The sequence below is a fragment of the Bufo gargarizans genome, chromosome 3 (genome assembly GCF_014858855.1).
Source record: "Bufo gargarizans isolate SCDJY-AF-19 chromosome 3, ASM1485885v1, whole genome shotgun sequence".
Classification (NCBI taxonomy): Eukaryota; Metazoa; Chordata; class Amphibia; order Anura; family Bufonidae; genus Bufo; species Bufo gargarizans.
In genome coordinates this window covers 116,339,075-116,359,168 of record NC_058082.1, presented here as the reverse complement: position 1 = coordinate 116,359,168, position 20,094 = coordinate 116,339,075, and the positions used below count along the sequence as shown (strand labels likewise).

Sequence of the window (20,094 nt, the reverse complement as noted above, 5' to 3'; positions counted from 1 at the left end):
AAATGGGGTCACTTGTGGCGTAGTTATACTGCCCTGGCAATTTAGGGGCCCAAATATGTGAGAAGAACTTTGCAATCAAAATGTGTAAAAAATGCCCTGCAAAATCCGAAAGGTGCACTTTGGAATATGTGCCCCTTTGCCCACCTTGGCAGCAAAAAAGTGTGACACATCTGCTATCGCCGTACTCAGGAGAAGTTGGGCAATGTGTTTTGGGGTGTCATTTTACATATACCCATGCTGGGTGAGAAAAATATCTTGGTCAAATGCCAACTTTGTATAAAAAAATTGGAAAAGTTGTCTTTTGCCAAGATATTTCTCTCACCCAGCATGGGTATATGTAAAATGACACCCCAAAACACATTCCCCAACTTCTCCTGAGTACGGCGATACCACATGTGTGACACTTTTTTGCTGCCAAGGTGGGCAAAGGGGCGCATATTCCAAAGTGCACCTTTCAGATTTCACCGGTCATTTCTTACACATTTTGATTGCAAAGTTCTTCTCACACATTTGGGCCCCTAAATTGCCAGGGCAGTATAACTACGCCACAAGTGACCCCATTTTGGAAAGAAGACACCCCAAGGTATTCTGTGAGGGGCATGGTGAGTTCCTAGAATTTTTTATTTTTTGTCGCAAGTTAGTGGAATATGAGACTTTGTAAGAAAAAAAAAAAAAAATAAAAAATCATCATCATTTTCCGCTAACTTGTGACAAAAAATAAAAAGTTCTATGAACTCACTATGCCCATCAGCGAATACCTTAGGGTGTCTACTTTCCGAAATGGGGTCATTTGTGGGGTTTTTCTACTGTTTGGGCATTGTAGAACCTCAGGAAACATGACAGGTGCTCAGAAAATCAGAGCCGTTTCAAAAAGCGGAAATTCACATTTTTGTACCATAGTTTGTAAATGCTATAACTTTTACCCAAACCATTTTTTTTTTGCCCAAACATTTTTTTTTTATCAAAGACATGTAGAACTATAAATTTAGCGAAAAATTTATATATGGATGTCGTTTTTTTTGCAAAATTTCACAGCTGAAAGTGAAAAATGTCATTTTTTTGCAAAAAAATCGTTACATTTTGATTAATAACAAAAAAAGTAAAAATGTCAGCAGCAATAAAATACCACCAAATGAAAGCTCCATTAGTGAGAAGAAAAGGAGGTAAAATTCATTTGGGTGGTAAGTTGCATGACCGAGCGATAAACGGTGAAAGTAGTGTAGTGCCGAAGTGTAAAAAGTGGCCTGGTCATGAAGGGGGTTTCACCTAGCGGGGCTGAAGTGGTTAAGCAGACCTGTACACATATCTATATGTGTGTGAATGTCCGCTAGATAATGCCACCATTGGTCAGAAGTAATTATTGGTATTATCTTATACAGCTCTGTACTGCACTGTGACCCCTTCAAACAGATCATTGGCGAGGGTGTCAGATTCAAACTCTCATTGAACTGATATTAATGACCTATCAACGGACAACCCCTTTAATTTACCCTGACATGGCACAACAGGAAAATGTAATACTTACGGCCTGGGGTTAAACAGCTGGAATTTGAGTTTGCTGCAGGGTACCAGCTTTACCTTGCAGCTGACTGCTGCAAAGGGCACAGGCACAGAGCCTGCACAATCCCCGCAACATAACAGAGCATTGAGGGGCGAGAAGTCAACCAAAAACATTTACCAAACTGGTGTAAAGTAGAAAGGGCTTAGTTGCTCATAGCAACAAATCAGATTCCAGCTTTCATTTTTGACAGTTCCTTTGGAAAATGAAAGGTGGAATCTGATTGGTTGCTATGGGCTTACACCAGATTGATAAATGACCCCACTAGTGTTTTCACAAAAAAGCATCACTCTTATAAATAGGCAGTGTGGAGTATTGCAGCTCACGCCCATACAAATGTGCGGCTGCAGTGTTGGGATATGACGTTAGAGATTGTAGTTTGAAATATAATTAAAGTGCAAGAAGGAGAACAGGAGCTATTACACATTGACTTTAATGCCCTGTTACAACATACACTGCTATATTTTATGTAAGCATGTAAATTTCACACTACCTTTTAGTTTTTTTCTGTTTTGCGGGCCGTTTTTGCGTTCCGTATATGGAACCATTCATTTCAATGGTTCTGCAAAACAAACCGGAATGTACTCCGTATGCATTCCGTTTTCGTATTTCCGTTTTTCCGTTTCGTTGAAAGATAGAACATGTCCTATTATTGCCCGCAAATCACGTTCCGTGGCTCCATTCAAGTCAATGGGTCCGCAAAAAAAAACGGAACACATACGGAAATGCATCCGTATGTCTTTCACATCTGTTCCGTTTTTGCGGAACCATCTATTAAAAATGTTATGCCCAGCCCAATTTTTTCTATGTAATTACTGTATATGCCATACGGAAAAACGGAACAGAAACGGAAACACAACGGAAACAAAAAAACGGAACGGATCCGTGAAAAACGGACCGCAAAACACTGAAATAGCCATACGGTAGTGTGAAAGAGGCCTTAGGCTCCATTCACACAACCGTATTTTTGTGGATTGGACGCGGACCCATTAATTTCAATAGGTCTGTGTGCTGTCCGCATCTGTACGTCCTTTCGCCTGACAATTAACACATACATCCAAATATAAACAAATGCATTAATAAATATATATAATAAATATATAAATATAAGCGAATCCATGAGAACTTGCAGTACGCTCCCCTACATGCCATGTTATAAATTCAGAATCATATGCAACAGGGTATATATGGGTGGAGTAGCTTGGCCTAGCAGGACTTTTTTTTTTTACACCAGGACCCATGAGCCTTTAGCTATGCTTCTCCACGGCAGACCGATCCTGTAAGGCTGGGTTCACACCTGAGCGTTTTACAGCGCGTTCCTACGCGCTGTAAAACGCACAACAGGCAAGAACCAATGATTCCCTATGGGAAGGGTTCACACCTGGGCGTTTTACAGCGCGTACGATCGCGCTGTAAAACGCCCGACGCTCAAACAAGTACTTGAGCTTCTTTGGGGCGTTTTGACGCGCGTTTGTGGCCATAGGACACTGCAGTCAATGACACAAACGCGCGTCAAACGCGCGTTTACTATTACAAAAAACGCGCCTAAAACGCGCGACAAAAATGCACATAGAAACGCGCGTTTGAGAAACGCCTAGGTGTGAACCCAGCGTAAGGCAGCACACAGATGGGACAAAACCTTCAAGAAAGTGAGATTGGTACTTGGCAGCCTTGTCTGCTGTAGCAAGAACATAAAGTTACAAGCTAACATGGTAATTTCTACTAGTCTATATGTTCGAAAGAGCCAGTATAAAACATTTTTCTCACTTTTTAGAATACTTATTTAGATAATAATTTTCCAAGAAGCACAAAAACAGGTTGATTTGACCCAAACATCATTGATTTGCTTCATATTTTGTTTGATTAATCCTTAAACATAATTGCTATATGTTAAAATATTAGTTATTATTTTTTATATTATTTATTATTATTATTATTTTTTGTCAGATTGGGTGTTGTCTGTCAGTGGGAGCACCTCCAAGTGATTCCCCGTCACTCATGTGCGACATATCTCCAAGTTTATCTTATTGCTATATATTAGTTCATATTTTTCCCATTTGACCCCTAAAACATTGATGGCTGCCCTTAACCGGTTGTCAATTATTCCCCTCTGCATTTCTTAAAGAGCATTTCCCATAAATCTAAAAACTTGGGTTGTTCTATTTGTTCTTCTTTTTTGAATTCCAACTTTTGTTTTAAGAACTGTCACCACCCCTGGCATGTTTGTTTTAGCAAAAACTTGTATTACCCACAAAACCATTTTGGAACAACTTTTCTTAAAGCATATTGGACCATTCTCCTGTTATTCATCCTGGAAATGTATACAAAAAAGAAATAGAACTATGCATTATCAATACATAATCCATGAACAAAAGTGGCATCAGACCTATTGTTCTAATGCTGGACAACCCCTTTAACAAGTGCAATACATTCTTGTCATTTTCTGCATACAATTTGAGGAGGCATAACAGAAAAATTTTCTAGTGAGGAATTCTAAGAAAAAGTAAGCATAAGTAGACACTAGCAGAGCTGACAAATCCTCTTTAACTGTTCTTATGTTATATTCTACATGACAATCAATAGGACCACCAGCATAGATAATACCACCATTGCAATTCATAGTTTGTTTGTTTTTTACCCAAATTTTATAGAGACCTAGATTTCAAATATGTCCCATACACAATATTTAGAAGATAGATATTTATTCATTAGAAGATTTGCTTATCAGGAGTCTAGGTAATCGTTCCCAGAGACGGATACAACTATGAATCAACTAGACATTTTTAATGTTGCTTCCACAGAGACGTGAGACTGACTTCTCAGGGACCCCTTGAGTTCTACTGAATTATATTTAAATCATTTTAGAAGCTCCTACAGTAGCCCCAAACCAAAGCTAAATCTCTAACAGGGCCCTAAAAATATTTTTCATTGTATCAGTCTTATATGAGGGATTTTTTGTAAATGGCATTTTTAAAATCCCATTCATACAATTATGTACAAAGATACATGATTTCTAGGTCTTGCTTTCTTATCCTAGAACTCAAAGTGTACCAACTGGATACAATTTTTTTTATCAGCATCAGCTGAATGTGCAAATCAAAAAAGGTGCATGAACAGTTATCATAAATGTGCAGATATTACATAGTGAGGAAAGGGCAAAGGACCAAGTTGTAATATTTTAGAATAGGGATCTAAAATATTGCATTATGCAATTAAGGCCATAGAGATCAGTTCTCCAGGCATTCACTTCAGGATACCAAACCAAGAAAGGTGAGATGATATACAATCAGTTAGTGCTCCTGCCCATCATCTTATATACTGAGGTAGCTGGCAGAAGTCCAACTAACATACAGAACTTTTGGGTAGAGTGCAGTTATAACTGAGAAAGTTCTTCCAGGATGCATACTGTATGTCTTTGTAACCTTATGCAGCCACTAAGAAATTGATGACAGAGACTTTGTAGCCCAACGCCTTCACATCCTGTACCATGAGCAAAAAAAAGGCGAAGAGAGTTCTTGGTTTGGAAAAATAAGGGAATGTGAGTCAAGAGCTGACAGCAGATTTGTCTAATGATCTTCTGCACTCATTCCTAGTAAAGTTAGCATTGTAGGATATTGCCACCATACTGTATGTGCAGGTAAGAGCCCACAGTATTTTTGCAATGCCAGCAAATATTGGGTATGAGGATTTAATTTTTTGCAACCACTCAGGAGTTTTATACCACCTAGTAATCGGTTTATAGTGGGACTCCTGAAGTTTTATACACCATGAAGTACAGTACCATCTGAGTGTTTAACCGTTTGGCCACTTCAACATCAGATGCAGACAGAACTAATTCAGATTCCCAGACCCTTAAAAATGAGAGCGTGGGAGCAAAATACATCATTTTAAAGTTTTTTTTTTTTATATACAGTTTACATATTATTAAGGTATATGGGGTTCTTCAATCCATCCCTTAGGGAACTGCTCTCCCTTAGTATTGCAGAGAAATGGGATTTTTATTGGGTAAGTTTTAGGAAATCCATGCCGGTAAATGTCTGGGATCTTCTTGCTCATGTTTTTTTTTCATATTGCCCTTGGACTTCTGCCTGGTATTTGTTACTCTGCACAATACTGACTCTGGTCTGTTCTAGAATACACTTTGTATCTTCTTCCCTGATACTTCTGCTGACTTCTTCATGCTAATTCCTGCTTTTTTCGGACTACTCTTCTTAAAATAAACTTCTGTGATAACACTGAAAATCGAAACTATTCTTCCTCAGAGTTTCCTTGCAGCAAAATACCCATCCCTGTCCCTGTATAGGGGTTAAATATTCAAAGCCATGGATTCCCCTAGACTAGAGATGAGCGGAGTTTAAAAAAAATTGATTCAGCTGCTTCACCAAATTTCACGAAGAAATTTGCTCTGCGACAAATGACTTCATCATGAAGTGCATTTCTTTGTAAGTAGTGGGCACAATGACAGGGAACGACAATTGCGCAGCCCCCTCAGATGCCACATTCATCACTGATTGCAGCATGTGAGATGAAAAATAAAGGCTTTTAGGGGTTAAGCAGTTAAAAAAAAAAAAAAATCATACCTCCCTTATCCATTTAAGAGTGAAGAGGCCGCCACAGCCTTCTTGACTGAAGATCCTGCGTGCAATCTTGTGCGGTGCGTGATGATGTTTTGCATGGGATCTTCAATCAAGATGGCTGTGGCGGCCTCTTCACGCTTAAATGGATGAGGTATGAATTTTACTGCCAGCCTAGGAAAAATCATGGGCACCCTATTTTTTGCCAAGACACTGAAAAAAGGTCCCCTATTATCACAGACTGTCCAGGATGCCGCTGCTTCATTAATTACATAGTTAGTACGGTTGAAAAAAGAAATAAGTCCATCAAGTTTAATGTAACACTGATTCCTCAAAAAATAAAAAACTTGTGATCAAAATAAAAGCATATATATTTATGTGATTTTTGCCTGATTCATTTAGTGATGGGTTCTATTTGAATAAAGTTGGCCATACCACTACTGCCACATGTAAATTGAGCCTAAGGCCTCATGCACACGACAGTATTTTTTTGCGGTCCACAAAAAGGGGTTCCGTTGTTCTGTGATCCGTGTCCGTTTTTGTTTCCGTGTGACTTCCTTTATTTTTGGAGGATCACCAGACATGAAGGAAAGTAAAAAAAAATCTAAGTCAAGTTTGCCATGCAAATAGTAGGAAAAAAACGGACGCGGACGCGCGGATGACAATCTTGTGTGCCTCCGTGTTTTTTCACGGACCCATTGACTTGAAGGGTCCGCGAACCGTTGTCCGTGAAAAAAATAGGACAGGTGCTATTTTTTTCACAGACTGGAAACGCGGATCATGGACGCAGATGACAAACGATGCATTAGCCGAGTTTTCCACTGACCCATTGAAAGTCAATGGGTCCGCAGAAAATCACGGAAAACGGAACAACAGACATGGGACACAACAACAGTCATGTGCATGAGGCCTTACTGTAAAATACTTCATGCTTTTACTTATTGTTTTCCCCAAATTTTACTGTGTTCTATTATACCTGTTTGAATACAAGTGCAAATAAATGGGTGGAGGTTTATCACGACTGGCGTGGCCATATGCCTGTGCTGGAGAGTGCTGCAGGCTCCCAGTAGCTTACCAAGCACAGCGCCCTACAGAGTACAGTGGCTATTCTTGATATTGCAGCTTAGCCCTATTCACTTCAATGGGGCTGAGCTGCAATTAGGCCATGTGACTGATGAATGGTGATGTCACATGGCCTAGGAAGAGGCCGCAGCGCTCACAGAGCACCTGACCTCTTCTAACAGCTGATCAGCGGGGGTCCCTGGAGTCAGATCCCCACCAATCTGATATTGATGACCTATCCAATTCCATCTCTGCCCCTCTGTGCGCCAGTAACTCAAATCTACACCAGCTAAGGGCTGGTGTAGACTTGAGCTATAACTGATGCCACCTTTTGCCATAAGTTACAGTAAATCCAGCGGCCGTGAAAAGCCCTGGCTCTCCTGCTAAGCACTTCGGGGTTGGAAAGTCTTGGGGTTGTTGTGTTCTATCTGAATGAACAACCATGATAAATGTCTTTTACTGCCAATATAAAAAACAAAACATGTATTGATATTGAAAGTAAAATCATGTAACCTAGCCTACTTTCTGCTACTACGTGTAGCTCCGTTGCTCTTTCTTAAATGACTCCAACTGAGGCAATCTGTGCCTTTTTACTTTAAAATACCTGCAATGTAGGTCAGTGGGATGTGCGCTCTACATGGCATTGTTTTTGTGCCTTCATCTCTTTTGCTTTAAAGCGACTCTGTCACCAGAAAGTTCACTGGTACATCAGGCACGGTGCATTGTAAGGCTAGCTCTACTGGATGTAATGATACCTTTCACTTAGTGATCCTTTGCTTTATTCTGAAGAAAAAGTACTTTTAATCCATATGCAAATGAGCAGCTAAGTGCACTGAGGGTGGGCCCAGCCACTCTGTGCACCCACCCTTGTTCACCCTCCTTTCTCTGCCAGCCCCCCCCCCCTTTCTTTTGTCATTGACAGAGCCAGAAACCAGGGATTACATGGAAGCATGTGTAATGGCCTTTTTACACAGGTGGATGATCAGAAACAACACCTATTCACGATTATTGCCATATGTGGTCATGCCACCAATCACCCCAAAAAAATCCAGAAAACTAAATCTCATAATTAAAAACAGTAGGGATTTAAAATTGGATAGGGTACTATAGTGGTGCAGGTGCCGTTGAATAGCAGGTAGAGAGTCCCTAGGGTTGGTGGTCATTATCATTAAATCATCAGCAATAACCGCTATCTTGTGATCCCGTCCACCCAGTTCCAGGCCCTTGATGACTGGGTCTGCTCGTAGAGTAGCCAGAAGAGGTTCCTTAGCTAAAATGAATAGGAGAGGAGGAAGGGGGCAACCTTGGTGAGTGCCATTATGTATGTGGAAAGGGGGGATAGATCTCCATTGACCATGACGAGGGCTGTGGCTTGAGCATACATAGCAAAGATAGCCTGTACATAACGATCAGAGAGGCCGAAGTTCAATAACACTTGTTTCAGGTAGTCCTAATTAATTCTGTTGAATGCTTTCTCAGCATCCGTGCTGAGAAGAAGCAGGGGAGAGGAGGTGTGATTAGCATGACACAACACATTGATTACTCTAGACGTATTGTCCCTTCCCTCTCTACGCGCGGCCCCTGCTTTCATTCATTTCTATGGGGCAGACGGCAATAGCCAAGCCAGCGCTCGGCTATTTTCGGCGGCCCCATAGAAATGAATGGAGGGCAGCTGCGCATGCGCAGTGCGCTCTCCTTCACTTTTGGGACTCCGTTCTCGATATAGGTGCGGGACCCAGCAGTGGGACCCGCACCTATAAGACAATGGGGGCATATCCTAGCGATATGCCCCCATTTTCTGAGATGAGAAAACCCCTTTAACTGTAGGAAAAGCCGATTGGTTGAGGTGAGGCTGCGCGTTCCCGAGATGATCCTAAGTCATTCTGGGTAGTTAGGGAGGGCAGTCTTAGCCTCAGGGTAAGGGCATCGGTGGTCATCTTTAGAAGATTATCAGAAAGAAGTCTTGTGAGGAGGGGTTGCTATGGACGGAATCTTATTAAACGAGTGGTATTTGAACACAATAATTAGTGATTATGGAATATCACCACAGCAGCAACAACATATAGGAAAATTGAATTTAGAGTGAAAATATAACAGTTACCCTTTAAGGGGCCATTCAGGGAAACGAGTCCTCTAAGTTCTCATTTTTTTATTGCCATTTTTTTCAACACTGCTGAAACAATGCGTTGACTCTTAATTAGACCCTGAGGCCTAGAAATATTTTCAGCTTTCTAATAAGCGGTAGGTAGCTCAGTCTTGTCTCAGCAAGACTTCAACATCAAAAATCTAGATTCCTGGAAACCTCATGTGAACAGTAGCCGACACCCAAACACTTTATCCTTCCTGTATTTCCACATCACTTACTGTAGGTGTTAACCCATTACATGCAAATGTCTTACAAATCACTTGCAGACGTCCTGACAGAGACAAGAAAATGCGAACACAATCTCTGAGTGACAAAGACACTATTAGCTCTAGTCTTCTTACCTCTCCCACAGCAGAACTTATCTCCCTGCTAGCTTTCGGTTTCTTTCAGCTCGTCCGCTGTGTTTTCAGAAATATTCGATAGTTCATATGTCGTTCAGTCCAAGTCCATTAACATCCAAAAACAGATAAAAGTCAAGACCCTCATGGATAAAGTTATAACCATGAAACCCCACGGCACTTCTCGTATTCCTCTCAGTGGTATAATCTGCTCTCTGCTACGTATTTTTCTTGCTTTCACTTCCTGATTTAAGCACAGTCTATTAGCAGTCTGTCCCTTTTTTTTTTTTTTGTGCTTCGGCCCTGCCCTTAAGCTTGCAAAAATTTCCTGTGTGGTGGTTTATTTGGAACGTATTCCTATCCAGTTTTGTTATTCTCTGTGACTTGTATGGCGAGGTACAGTTATGCCAACTATTTCTTCCTGCAGGTAGCAAGATGGACGACTTTGAATAGTGCTTTGTGTGTCAGTTGTCATGCTGTCTTCAGCCTATGTAAGACATGTACAAAAAAAGATTTCGGTTAGCTCAGCAACTAAAAGGCAGCGATGATCTTGGCTGCTAGTATATTTCATGAACAGAGGAGGAGGAGAATTTAGACCGACACATCCAAAATCAGAGGTGCGCATCCAAGCTAACATGACGACAACAAACAAACAGTATACGGCACCACATTGTTATACATGCAAACAATGGAACTAGAGATTATCTGAACTGCATCGTTACTATGCATAAAACGTAATTACATGGGTCAATGTTTAGGCCGATGATCGGGAATGATCCTTCCTACAAACACTCGTTCCTGATAATCTGCCCATCTAAAGGTGCCACAGATCACTCGATGAACAAGTGAAGCACTTATTCATCGGGTGAAATGATCAGAGGTGCAGACACCTCAATCATTGTTCAGATCTTCCTGTCTCTGCTGCCCAGGAGCAATGATTTTATATGGGGAAGAGCGACAGCAGCAGCCATTACTCATCCTCATACTGTGGAGGAGATTGCTGCGTGTAAATGCAGTGCTTCACCTCCACTTAATGAGCAGCCAGTTGTCAGGAAGGAATGCTTCCTTCCCAACAATCAACTTCTCCTCGCCCGATGTCAATCCACCTTTACTATTCATGAAAAATGGAAGCTTTTTGCACATGTTTTTGATCAAACTTGTATTGAGCATGGGCCCATCTACCAACGACAAGGTGGTTTCTGCACATAGGTATCTAACACTAACAGAATTGCCTCTCCTAGGAATGGCAGAACACACCACTGCTAAGGTCCCCAGCTCCAAAATCTTTATTCTATTCCTGATGTGAAAACATTTTCATGCAGAGGCCACTAGGGGAAAGCTTACTGCAAAGAGATGATTACAGCTACCATTGCAGACAATGGTAACTGTATAAACTACCATACACCGAGCTACCCCTAGTAGTGGCTGCAGGCAGACAGATTTGTAATATGTGAAGGGAAGCAGGATATTTATGGTTTGGTATGGTGCCCTATGAGATCTGTGTATGCCCCCTTTTATGAAGTTTGTCTACTGCAACTGATATATGGGATGAAAGTATGTGTTGTACAAGCATACTTGCCAATAAACTGAGGGATTCGGGAGATTGGCTGGTGTTGATATGCCTCTTTCATCATGCTGCTCCCCCATATTCCTTAAAATCACACACACCCTTTAATACAGCCTGAAGCCCTTTATCTAAGTATTCTGCCCCTTGGCAAGCCTGTAGCTAAAGGCTCATGTGCCCAAATGCAACTGAACCTCAGGATGCAGATACAGTTGAATAGTGGAGCAGGATGCAAGTGAAGTTCACCTGGAGATCTGGGGCACTGGACCTAAATGCCTGGTGCTAGCAACAACCCTGCTAACAACTGAGCTACTAACTTTTCTTTGACTGAAAATCTCAGATCCACCTATCTGTTGATAGGCGCCCATCTAATCCCACTGAGTACCGATTTAGGACACTTTATTTTACAGGTATATATTCTAATTAAAAAAGCTTGGTAATCATTAAATGATGGTAACAACAATATAGGAAAATCTGCTAAGTGTTTTTGTATTATTGGCGAGTAGTAAGAATGCAGGTCATTTTCAGTGATTAAAATGTTGAAGAGGTTAACTTTTTTTGGAAGCTTATAGTTCCCATAGCCTTTTCTTTTAAGTCAGACCATATGCTAATTTTGCACTACACAGTGTGATGATTGGCACTACTATAACACAGCACTTGTGTAGGGTGTGACCCAGCATTTCAACAGTGGAGGTGAGTGAATCTTTCAAAAAATCTATTTGGACGATTCGCTGAATTTCTCCCCAAAATTTGCTCTGTTCCGAATTAATTTGTCACGAAGCGCAGTAAATCAGCTATATCCCTGCCTGCAGGGAGAGTGCATCTCTGTGTACATAAGGGTCCATTCACACGTCCCTTGTTTCTTTCCTGATCTGTTCCGTTTTTTTGCGGAACAGATCTGGACCAGATCTGTACCCATTAATTTTCAGGACCCATTGAAAATGAAAAAACGGAACAGATCAGGAAAGAAACAACGGACGTGTGAATGGACCCTAACTGTGCATTGCAGCAACATGCCTAGCTAGTCCTCTGGTAGTGAAACAGTTACTTAGAGTCAGTATGACAGGGAGATCTCATAGACGTGCACATCATTGTGTAGGCCACCAACAGTCCTAGTTAATCTCTAGCTAAACAAAAAAAAAGCATACAGCAGCCTTTAGTAACGGAAAAAAACAAAAAACATTGTGCGCCCCTGCAGGAGCTGTGTCCCAGTGACTCTATTATCATTATTATTATTATTTATTTTAAAGCGCCATTAATTCCATTGCGCTGTATATCCAGCTGGGGTTACACAGAAAAAAACTGTGTTCTGCCCCAGCACAGGGAGATTCATTTCAGATCTCGTCTATTTCATTTCTAATTCATACTGCTGCATAGGGAGCTATAACAATCAATCATCTGATTGCTATTTATCACGATCAGCGTAACTGTCACATACGTGACACGGAGAGAGGAAAAGAGGGAGGCCCTGCCCTAGTGAGAGGGAAGGTGGTGACCCCTGACTCACCTTGCGGCTGGCACCTGGCTGCCCTGACGTCCCTAGACGGGTTCCTCACCCGTACGCCGATCACGTGCCTAAAACCCTGGCTTTCCCTAGGATGAGCCCTAGATAGTGAACAGGGCGGTGGGAACACTAGTCCGCACCACTAGCTCTAAAGGAAAACACCAAGGGGAGGACAGACAATACAAACTAAACATATAATCCCAGGTGGGCAACAACAGGAGACAACAAAAGCCCAACAGGGATCCGGAGGGTAGCACTCTGGAACAACAACCAGATTCTCAGCTCCAGTGGGTCAGCATAGATGTCCAGGCAGGAAGCTCTATAACTGGCAACAAGAGAAGTGTGAGAGGAGAATATAAGGAGTTTGGGAGTGGCAGACAAGAAACAGCTGAGGAGGAGAAGCTACGGATCCCTGAGTGAGACAAAAAGGATAGCAAGGCAAACACAGAAAACAAACACTAAGAAACACCGTGATCTTTAGACATAGAGCGCGCAGCCACCCGCTGCGACTTCCTGACCCCGGGTATAACGGAGTCAGACGTGGCTCTTGACACCCTCGTGACAGTACCCCCCCTTTCACGAGGGGCCTCCGGACACTCAGGACCAGGTCTCTCCGGATGAGAGACATGGAAAGCCTGAATCAACCTGTTGGTGTTTACCTCTGACGCTGGAACCCACATTCTTTCCTCGGGACCGTAACCCCTCCAATGCACCAGATACTGAAGAGAGCGGCGGACCCGACGAGAATCAACAATTCTGGATATTTGAAACTCCAGATTACCATCCACAACAACAGGAGGAGGTGGCAGCGGTGATGGTTCTAGAGGTGGAACATACTTCTTGAGCAACGACTTATGGAAGACGTTATGGATCTTAAAAGTCTGAGGTAGCTCCAGGCGAAAAGCCACAGGGTTAATGACGGCTACAATTTTATAAGGACCAATGAACCTAGGACCCAGTTTCCAAGAGGGAACCTTCAACTTAATATTCCTAGTAGACAACCACACATAGTCATTCACTCCTAGGTCCGGACCTGGCGACCGTTTCTTATCGGCCATGCATTTGTATTTACCACTCATATTTTTCAAGTTAGCTTGCACCTTCTGCCATACCGATGAAAGAGATGAAGAAAACCGTTCCTCTTCGGGAACCCCAGAAGACCCCCCCTCTTTGAAAGTACAAAATTGGGGATGAAAACCGTATGCACCAAGAAATGGTGACTTGCCAGTGGATTCCTGACGGCGATTATTTATGGCAAACTCGGCTAACGGTAAATATGATGACCACACCTCTTGGTTTTCAGACGCAAAACACCTTAAATATGTTTCTAGGTTTTGGTTGGTACGCTCAGTCTGTCCATTCGACTGAGGATGGAAAGCTGAGGAAAAGGATAAGTGTACCCCTAAACGGGTACAAAAAGCTTTCCAAAACTTAGAAATAAACTGGGTTCCCCGATCCGAAACCACATCGGAAGGGACCCCGTGAAGCTTCACGATTTCACTGATAAACACCTGAGCAAGAGTCTTAGCATTAGGAAGTGCGGGTAGCGCAATAAAGTGTACCATTTTGCTAAACCTGTCTACTACTACCAAGATAACTGTTTTACCCGCAGACAAAGGTAAGTCAGTGATGAAATCCATTGATAGATGTGTCCATGGTCTATTGGGGATGAAAAGTGGCAATAAAGACCCTGCTGGACGTGTATGAGAGACTTTCGCGCGTGCACAAGTAGAACAAGTAGACACGAAATCTATTACATCCTGACGCAACCTTGGCCACCAAAAACGACGAGACAATAGCTCCAAGGTTGCTTTACTACCCGGGTGCCCAGCAAGTGCCGAATTATGATGTTCCTTCAATAACTCAAGACGCAGGTTTAACGGTACAAACAATTTCTCTGAGGGGCAAGAGGCCGGGGCGTCCCCCTGGGCCTCTAACACCTTTCCCTCTAGAACAGAGTGTACAGCAGAGACAACCACTCCTCTTTGTAAAATAGGTACCGGATCACTAACATTACCCCCTCCAGGGAAACTACGAGACAATGCGCCTGCCTTGGTATTTTTTGCCCCAGGACGATAGGTGATTACAAAGTTAAATCTGGTAAAGAATAGCGACCACCTAGCTTGTCTAGGGGTGAGACGCTTAGCCGATTCTAGGTACAGAAGGTTTTTGTGATCCGTAATTACCGTGACGGGGTGGATTGCTCCCTCTAAGAAGTGACGCCACTCTTCAAACGCCAGTTTAATCGCCAACAGTTCCCTATTTCCAATATCATAGTTCTTTTCTGCTGCAGATAATTTTTTGGAAAAGAAAGCGCAAGGACGCCATTTGCCAGGAGACGGACCCTGAGACAATACAGCCCCCACTCCCACCTCCGACGCATCAACTTCAACAATAAAAGGCTGGGAGACATCAGGTTGAATTAGAACAGGTGCCGAGGTAAATCTCTCTTTTAGAGAGGAAAATGCAATTTTAGCGGCGTCAGACCATTTAGAAAAATCAGTCCCCTTCCTAGTCATGTCAGTAAGGGGTTTAACGATCACTGAATAATTTTTAATAAACTTTCTGTAGAAATTTGCGAAACCCAAAAACCGTTGTAGAGCTTTAAGGTTCTCAGGAAGATCCCAATCTAAAATTGCCTGGACCTTCCCAGGATCCATACGGAAACCTGAAGCAGATAATAGATATCCCAGGAATTGTATTTCCTGAACGGCGAAGACACATTTTTCAATTTTCGCATATAATTTATTCGTTCGTAGGACCTGCAGTACTTGCCTGACATGTACTTCATGTGTTTTCAGATCAGCCGAATAAATTAAGATATCATCTAGGTATATGACTACAAACCTGCCGATGAGATGACTAAAAATATAATTAACAAAATGTTGGAAGACAGCAGGGGCATTGGTCAGACCGAAAGGCATGACTAAATTTTCGTAATGCCCCTCAGGGGTGTTAAAAGCTGTCTTCCACTCATCCCCTTCCTTGATACGAATCAGATTGTAGGCCCCCCTAAGATCAAGTTTGGAGAACCACCTAGCACCCGCAATCTGATTAAAAAGGTCAGGAATGAGAGGAAGAGGGTATGGGTCTCGGACGGTTATCCGGTTTAGCTCACGGAAATTTAGGCAAGGACGCAGGCCCCCATCTTTCTTTTTAACAAAGAAAAACCCTGCAGCCACGGGTGAAGAAGAGGGTCTGATGTGTCCCTTGGCCAGACTCTCGGAGATATAATCTTTCATGGCTTGTCTCTCGGGACCCGAAAGATTATACAACCTGGACTTGGGTAATTTTGCACCGGGAATCAGGTTAACCGGGCAATCATAAGGACGATGAGGTGGTAGCTTCTGACAACCCTTTTCAGAAAAAACGTCCTCAAAGTCCGAAATAAATGTAGGTAGGGAAGCTATGGAGGCGATTAAGCAATTGTTATTTAAGCAATTCTCTCTGCAATGCTCACTCCACTCTAATATCTCCCTGGCCTGCCAATCCACCACTGGATTGTGCGCTACCAACCAGGGAAGACCCAATACCACAGGAGAGGGAAGGCCCTCCAGAACGTAACATGAAAGACGCTCCTTATGGTGGTCCCCTACCCGAAGATGTAAGTTATGGACAACGTGAGTGAGGTTTCTCTGAGACAGAGGAGCAGAGTCAATAGCGAATATGGGAATTGGTCTCTGCAGCGTACAGAGAGACAAACCCATAGTGCGGGCAAAATGGGCATCTATCAAATTTACCCCTGCACCACTGTCTAGAAAAAAAGAAATAGACTCCGTCTTAACACCAAAAACAATAACCGCTGGCAACACAAATTGCGATGTTCGTATGGAGGAAACGTATACCCCCCGGCTGACATCCTCCGCACAGCCTGGGGTTAGTAGTTTTCCGACGGTCTTTTGTTTTTGGGAAAGGAGGGACAGACATTAATGAAATGACCCTTCCCCCCACAGAAAAAACAAGCCCCCCACCTACGGCGAACCTCAGGAGGACGGACCTGACGAGAAGTTCCTCCTAGCTGCATAGGCTCATCCAAGTCAGTACAGACTAACTGCTGCTTGGGAGAGGTTACCGATTGCTCAGGAATTTTCGATCTCTCCCTAAGACGTCTATCTATCCTGATAGAGAGGGACATAACAGCATCAAGGGAAAGGGGGGTCTCATACAGCGCCAGCGCATCCTTAACCCTTTCAGATAACCCAGAGCAGAACTGACTCCTGAGAGCCGGGTCGTTCCACTGAGTATCCGTAGCCCACCTGCGGAACTCTGAGCAATATTCCTCTGCTGGCCGATCTCCCTGTAGGAGTCTCCGTAACTTCGACTCAGCCAGGGCGACACGGTCAGGGTCATCATATATGAGACCCAAAGCCCCAAAAAATCCCTCCACTGACCGGAGAGCCTGGGAACCAGGGGGTAACGAGAACGCCCAGGATTGCGGGTCCCCCTGAAGCAGGGAAATAACAATCCCCACCCGCTGTTCTTCATTACCTGAGGTGTAAGGGCGCAGCTTAAAATATAATTTGCAGGCCTCACGGAACAACACAAATTTGTCCCTTCCCCCAGAAAATCTGTCAGGAAGAACAACCTTGGGTTCTGTAACAACCTGGTTACCCATAGCAACCGCTGGGCTTCCGGTCTGCTGCATTTGCTGCTGCTGTTGGAGGACAGACGCCTTCAATCCTGCCACCTCCAAAGACAGGCCTTGAAGCTGTTTTGCCAAAGCAGCAATAGGATCCATATTGGATTCTAAGTAGAGAAAAAAAAATTATATATATTTTTTTTTTTCTCAAAAGAAAATAAGGGCCAGTTATAATATCACGATCGGCGTAACTGTCACATACGTGACACTGGAGGGAGGAAAAGAGGGAGGCCCTGCCCTAGTGAGAGGGAAGGTGGTGACCCCTGACTCACCTTGCGGCTGGCACCTGGCTGCCCTGACGTCCCTAGACGGGTTCCTCACCCGTACGCCGATCACGTGCCTAAAACCCTGGCTTTCCCTAGGATGAGCCCTAGATAGTGAACAGGGCGGTGGGAACACTAGTCCGCACCACTAGCTCTAAAGGAAAACACCAAGGGGAGGACAGACAATACAAACTAAACATATAATCCCAGGTGGGCAACAACAGGAGACAACAAAAGCCCAACAGGGATCCGGAGGGTAGCACTCTGGAACAACAACCAGATTCTCAGCTCCAGTGGGTCAGCATAGATGTCCAGGCAGGAAGCTCTATAACTGGCAACAAGAGAAGTGTGAGAGGAGAATATAAGGAGTTTGGGAGTGGCAGACAAGAAACAGCTGAGGAGGAGAAGCTACGGATCCCTGAGTGAGACAAAAAGGATAGCAAGGCAAACACAGAAAACAAACACTAAGATACACCGTGATCTTTAGACATAGAGCGCGCAGCCACCCGCTGCGACTTCCTGACCCCGGGTATAACGGAGTCAGACGTGGCTCTTGACACCCTCGTGACACTATTATCATAGACTCCAATGCACTTGCATTGGAATCTATGATGATTTTACTAGTTTCCTATGGAGCCCTATTACAGGCAAGGGCTCCATAGGAAATTCTATGCAACAGCCTCATGTCATTCATAAAGACAAGGACTGCTGCATACATGCTCAGGCTTCTCCGATAGCAACACGGGGGAGCCTGAGCGCAACCAAAAGTTTGGTTTGAGTGCGCTCAGATGCCGTGTCAGGATTGACCATGGCATCTGAGGGGTCCCCTATAAGAAGCAGGCAGCCATCCGTGGATATGGCGCCCACAGCAGGCAGGAGCGGGCGCCATCTTTAAACAACCGCCCAGTGCCGTACATGTACGGTGCTGGGTGTGAAAGGGTTAAAGATGTGTGCCATGCAGGGAGTCAGCCCTCCTTGACGCAGTGGACAGATCTTCAGTTGGCGAGGAGACATCCAGGATTCCATTTGTTGATGAAGGACACAGATCAGTTCCTTCCCGGTGTAACTCTGTTCGCCCAGGCTGAACACGGGCAGAACACTGACACTGCCGTGCTCTGCATAGGTGGTATGCTGGAGGACAACTCGGAACTGTGCCTACAGTGGAGGATGAGGAGACAGAGGAGGACATTGGCAGCATGAGAACATGGAGGTGGCATTGCCATCAATGCTGGTGTGCCTGGGCTGGAACCACATTTATTCAGTGGGTCGTAAAGGACATACAGTTGTGTTTAAAATAATAGCAGTGTGTTTAAAAAAGTTAATAAAGCTCAAAATCCTTCTAACAACTTTTATTTCCATACACACAAATGCATTGGGAACACTACACATTCTATTCCAAATGAAAACATGAAGAAAAATATATCACATTTGTGTTGTTCCTCTAAAAAAATTGAAGAAAAGTTAATATAAGAATGTAAAAAAAAGCAGTATTTGTATTCTTCTTTAGAAACTCAAACATTGACTATATAAACTGAAAAATGTTGGAAGATTTTGCTTTCCTTTGGATCACGTAACTAATATTTAGTTGTATAACCGCTGTTTCTGAGAACTGCTGTACATCTGTGTTGCATGGAGTCAACCAACTTCTGGCACATGTGAACAGGTATTTCCAGCTCAGGATGATTGGACTACATTCCACAGTTCTTCTCTATTTCTTGGTTTTGCCTCAGAAACTGCATTTTTTGTCACCCCACAAGTTTTCTATTGGATTAAGATCCGGGGATTAGGCTGGCCACTCCATAAAGGCAATCTTGTTGGTCTGGAACCAAGATGTTGCATGTTTACTGGTGTGTTTGGGGTCGTTGTCTTGTTGGAACACTTGTTTCAAGTGCATTTCCTCTTCAGCATAAGGCAGCATGACCTCTTCAAGTATTCTGATGTATTCAAACTAATCCATGAACCCTGGTATGCGATAAATAGGCCCAACACCATAGTATGAGAAACATCCCCATATCATGATGTTTCTGCCACCATGCTTCACTGTCTTCACAGTGTACTGTGGCTTGAATTCAGTGTTTGGGGGTCGTCTGACAAACTGTCTCCGGCCACGAGATCCCAAAAGAACAATCTTACTTTCATCAGTCGACAAAATGTCTCTTTAGGCCAGTCAATGTGCTCTTTGGCAAATTGTAACCTCTTCAGCACATATCTTTTTTTTCAATAGTGGGACTTTGCGAGGACTTCTTGCAGATAGCTTGGTTTCACATAGGCGTCTTCTAATTGTAACAGTCCTAACAGGTAACTTTAGACCTTCTTTGACCTTCCTGGAGATGATTGTTGGCTGAGTCCTTGCCATTTTGGCTATTCTTCTATCCATTCGAATGGTAGTTTTTCGCTTTCTTCCATATCTTTTAGGTTTTGGTTGCCATTTTAAAGCATTTGCGAT

General features: G+C 43.2%; 1 protein-coding gene across 3 annotated transcripts in view; it reads right to left on the bottom strand.

The window, feature by feature from the left end:
- Positions 1–10,103, bottom strand: part of STAT6 (signal transducer and activator of transcription 6) — a 281,497-nt gene extending 271,394 nt beyond the window's left edge. For 2 of the 3 annotated variants that reach the window (XM_044284694.1, XM_044284696.1), the window contains exon 1: positions 9,682–10,103. The gene's annotated coding sequence lies outside the window, so the exon portion shown is untranslated. The remainder of the gene's footprint in view (positions 1–9,681) is intronic. The other variant, XM_044284695.1, reaches the window with a different exon arrangement.
- Positions 10,104–20,094: the final 9,991 nt, after the last annotated feature.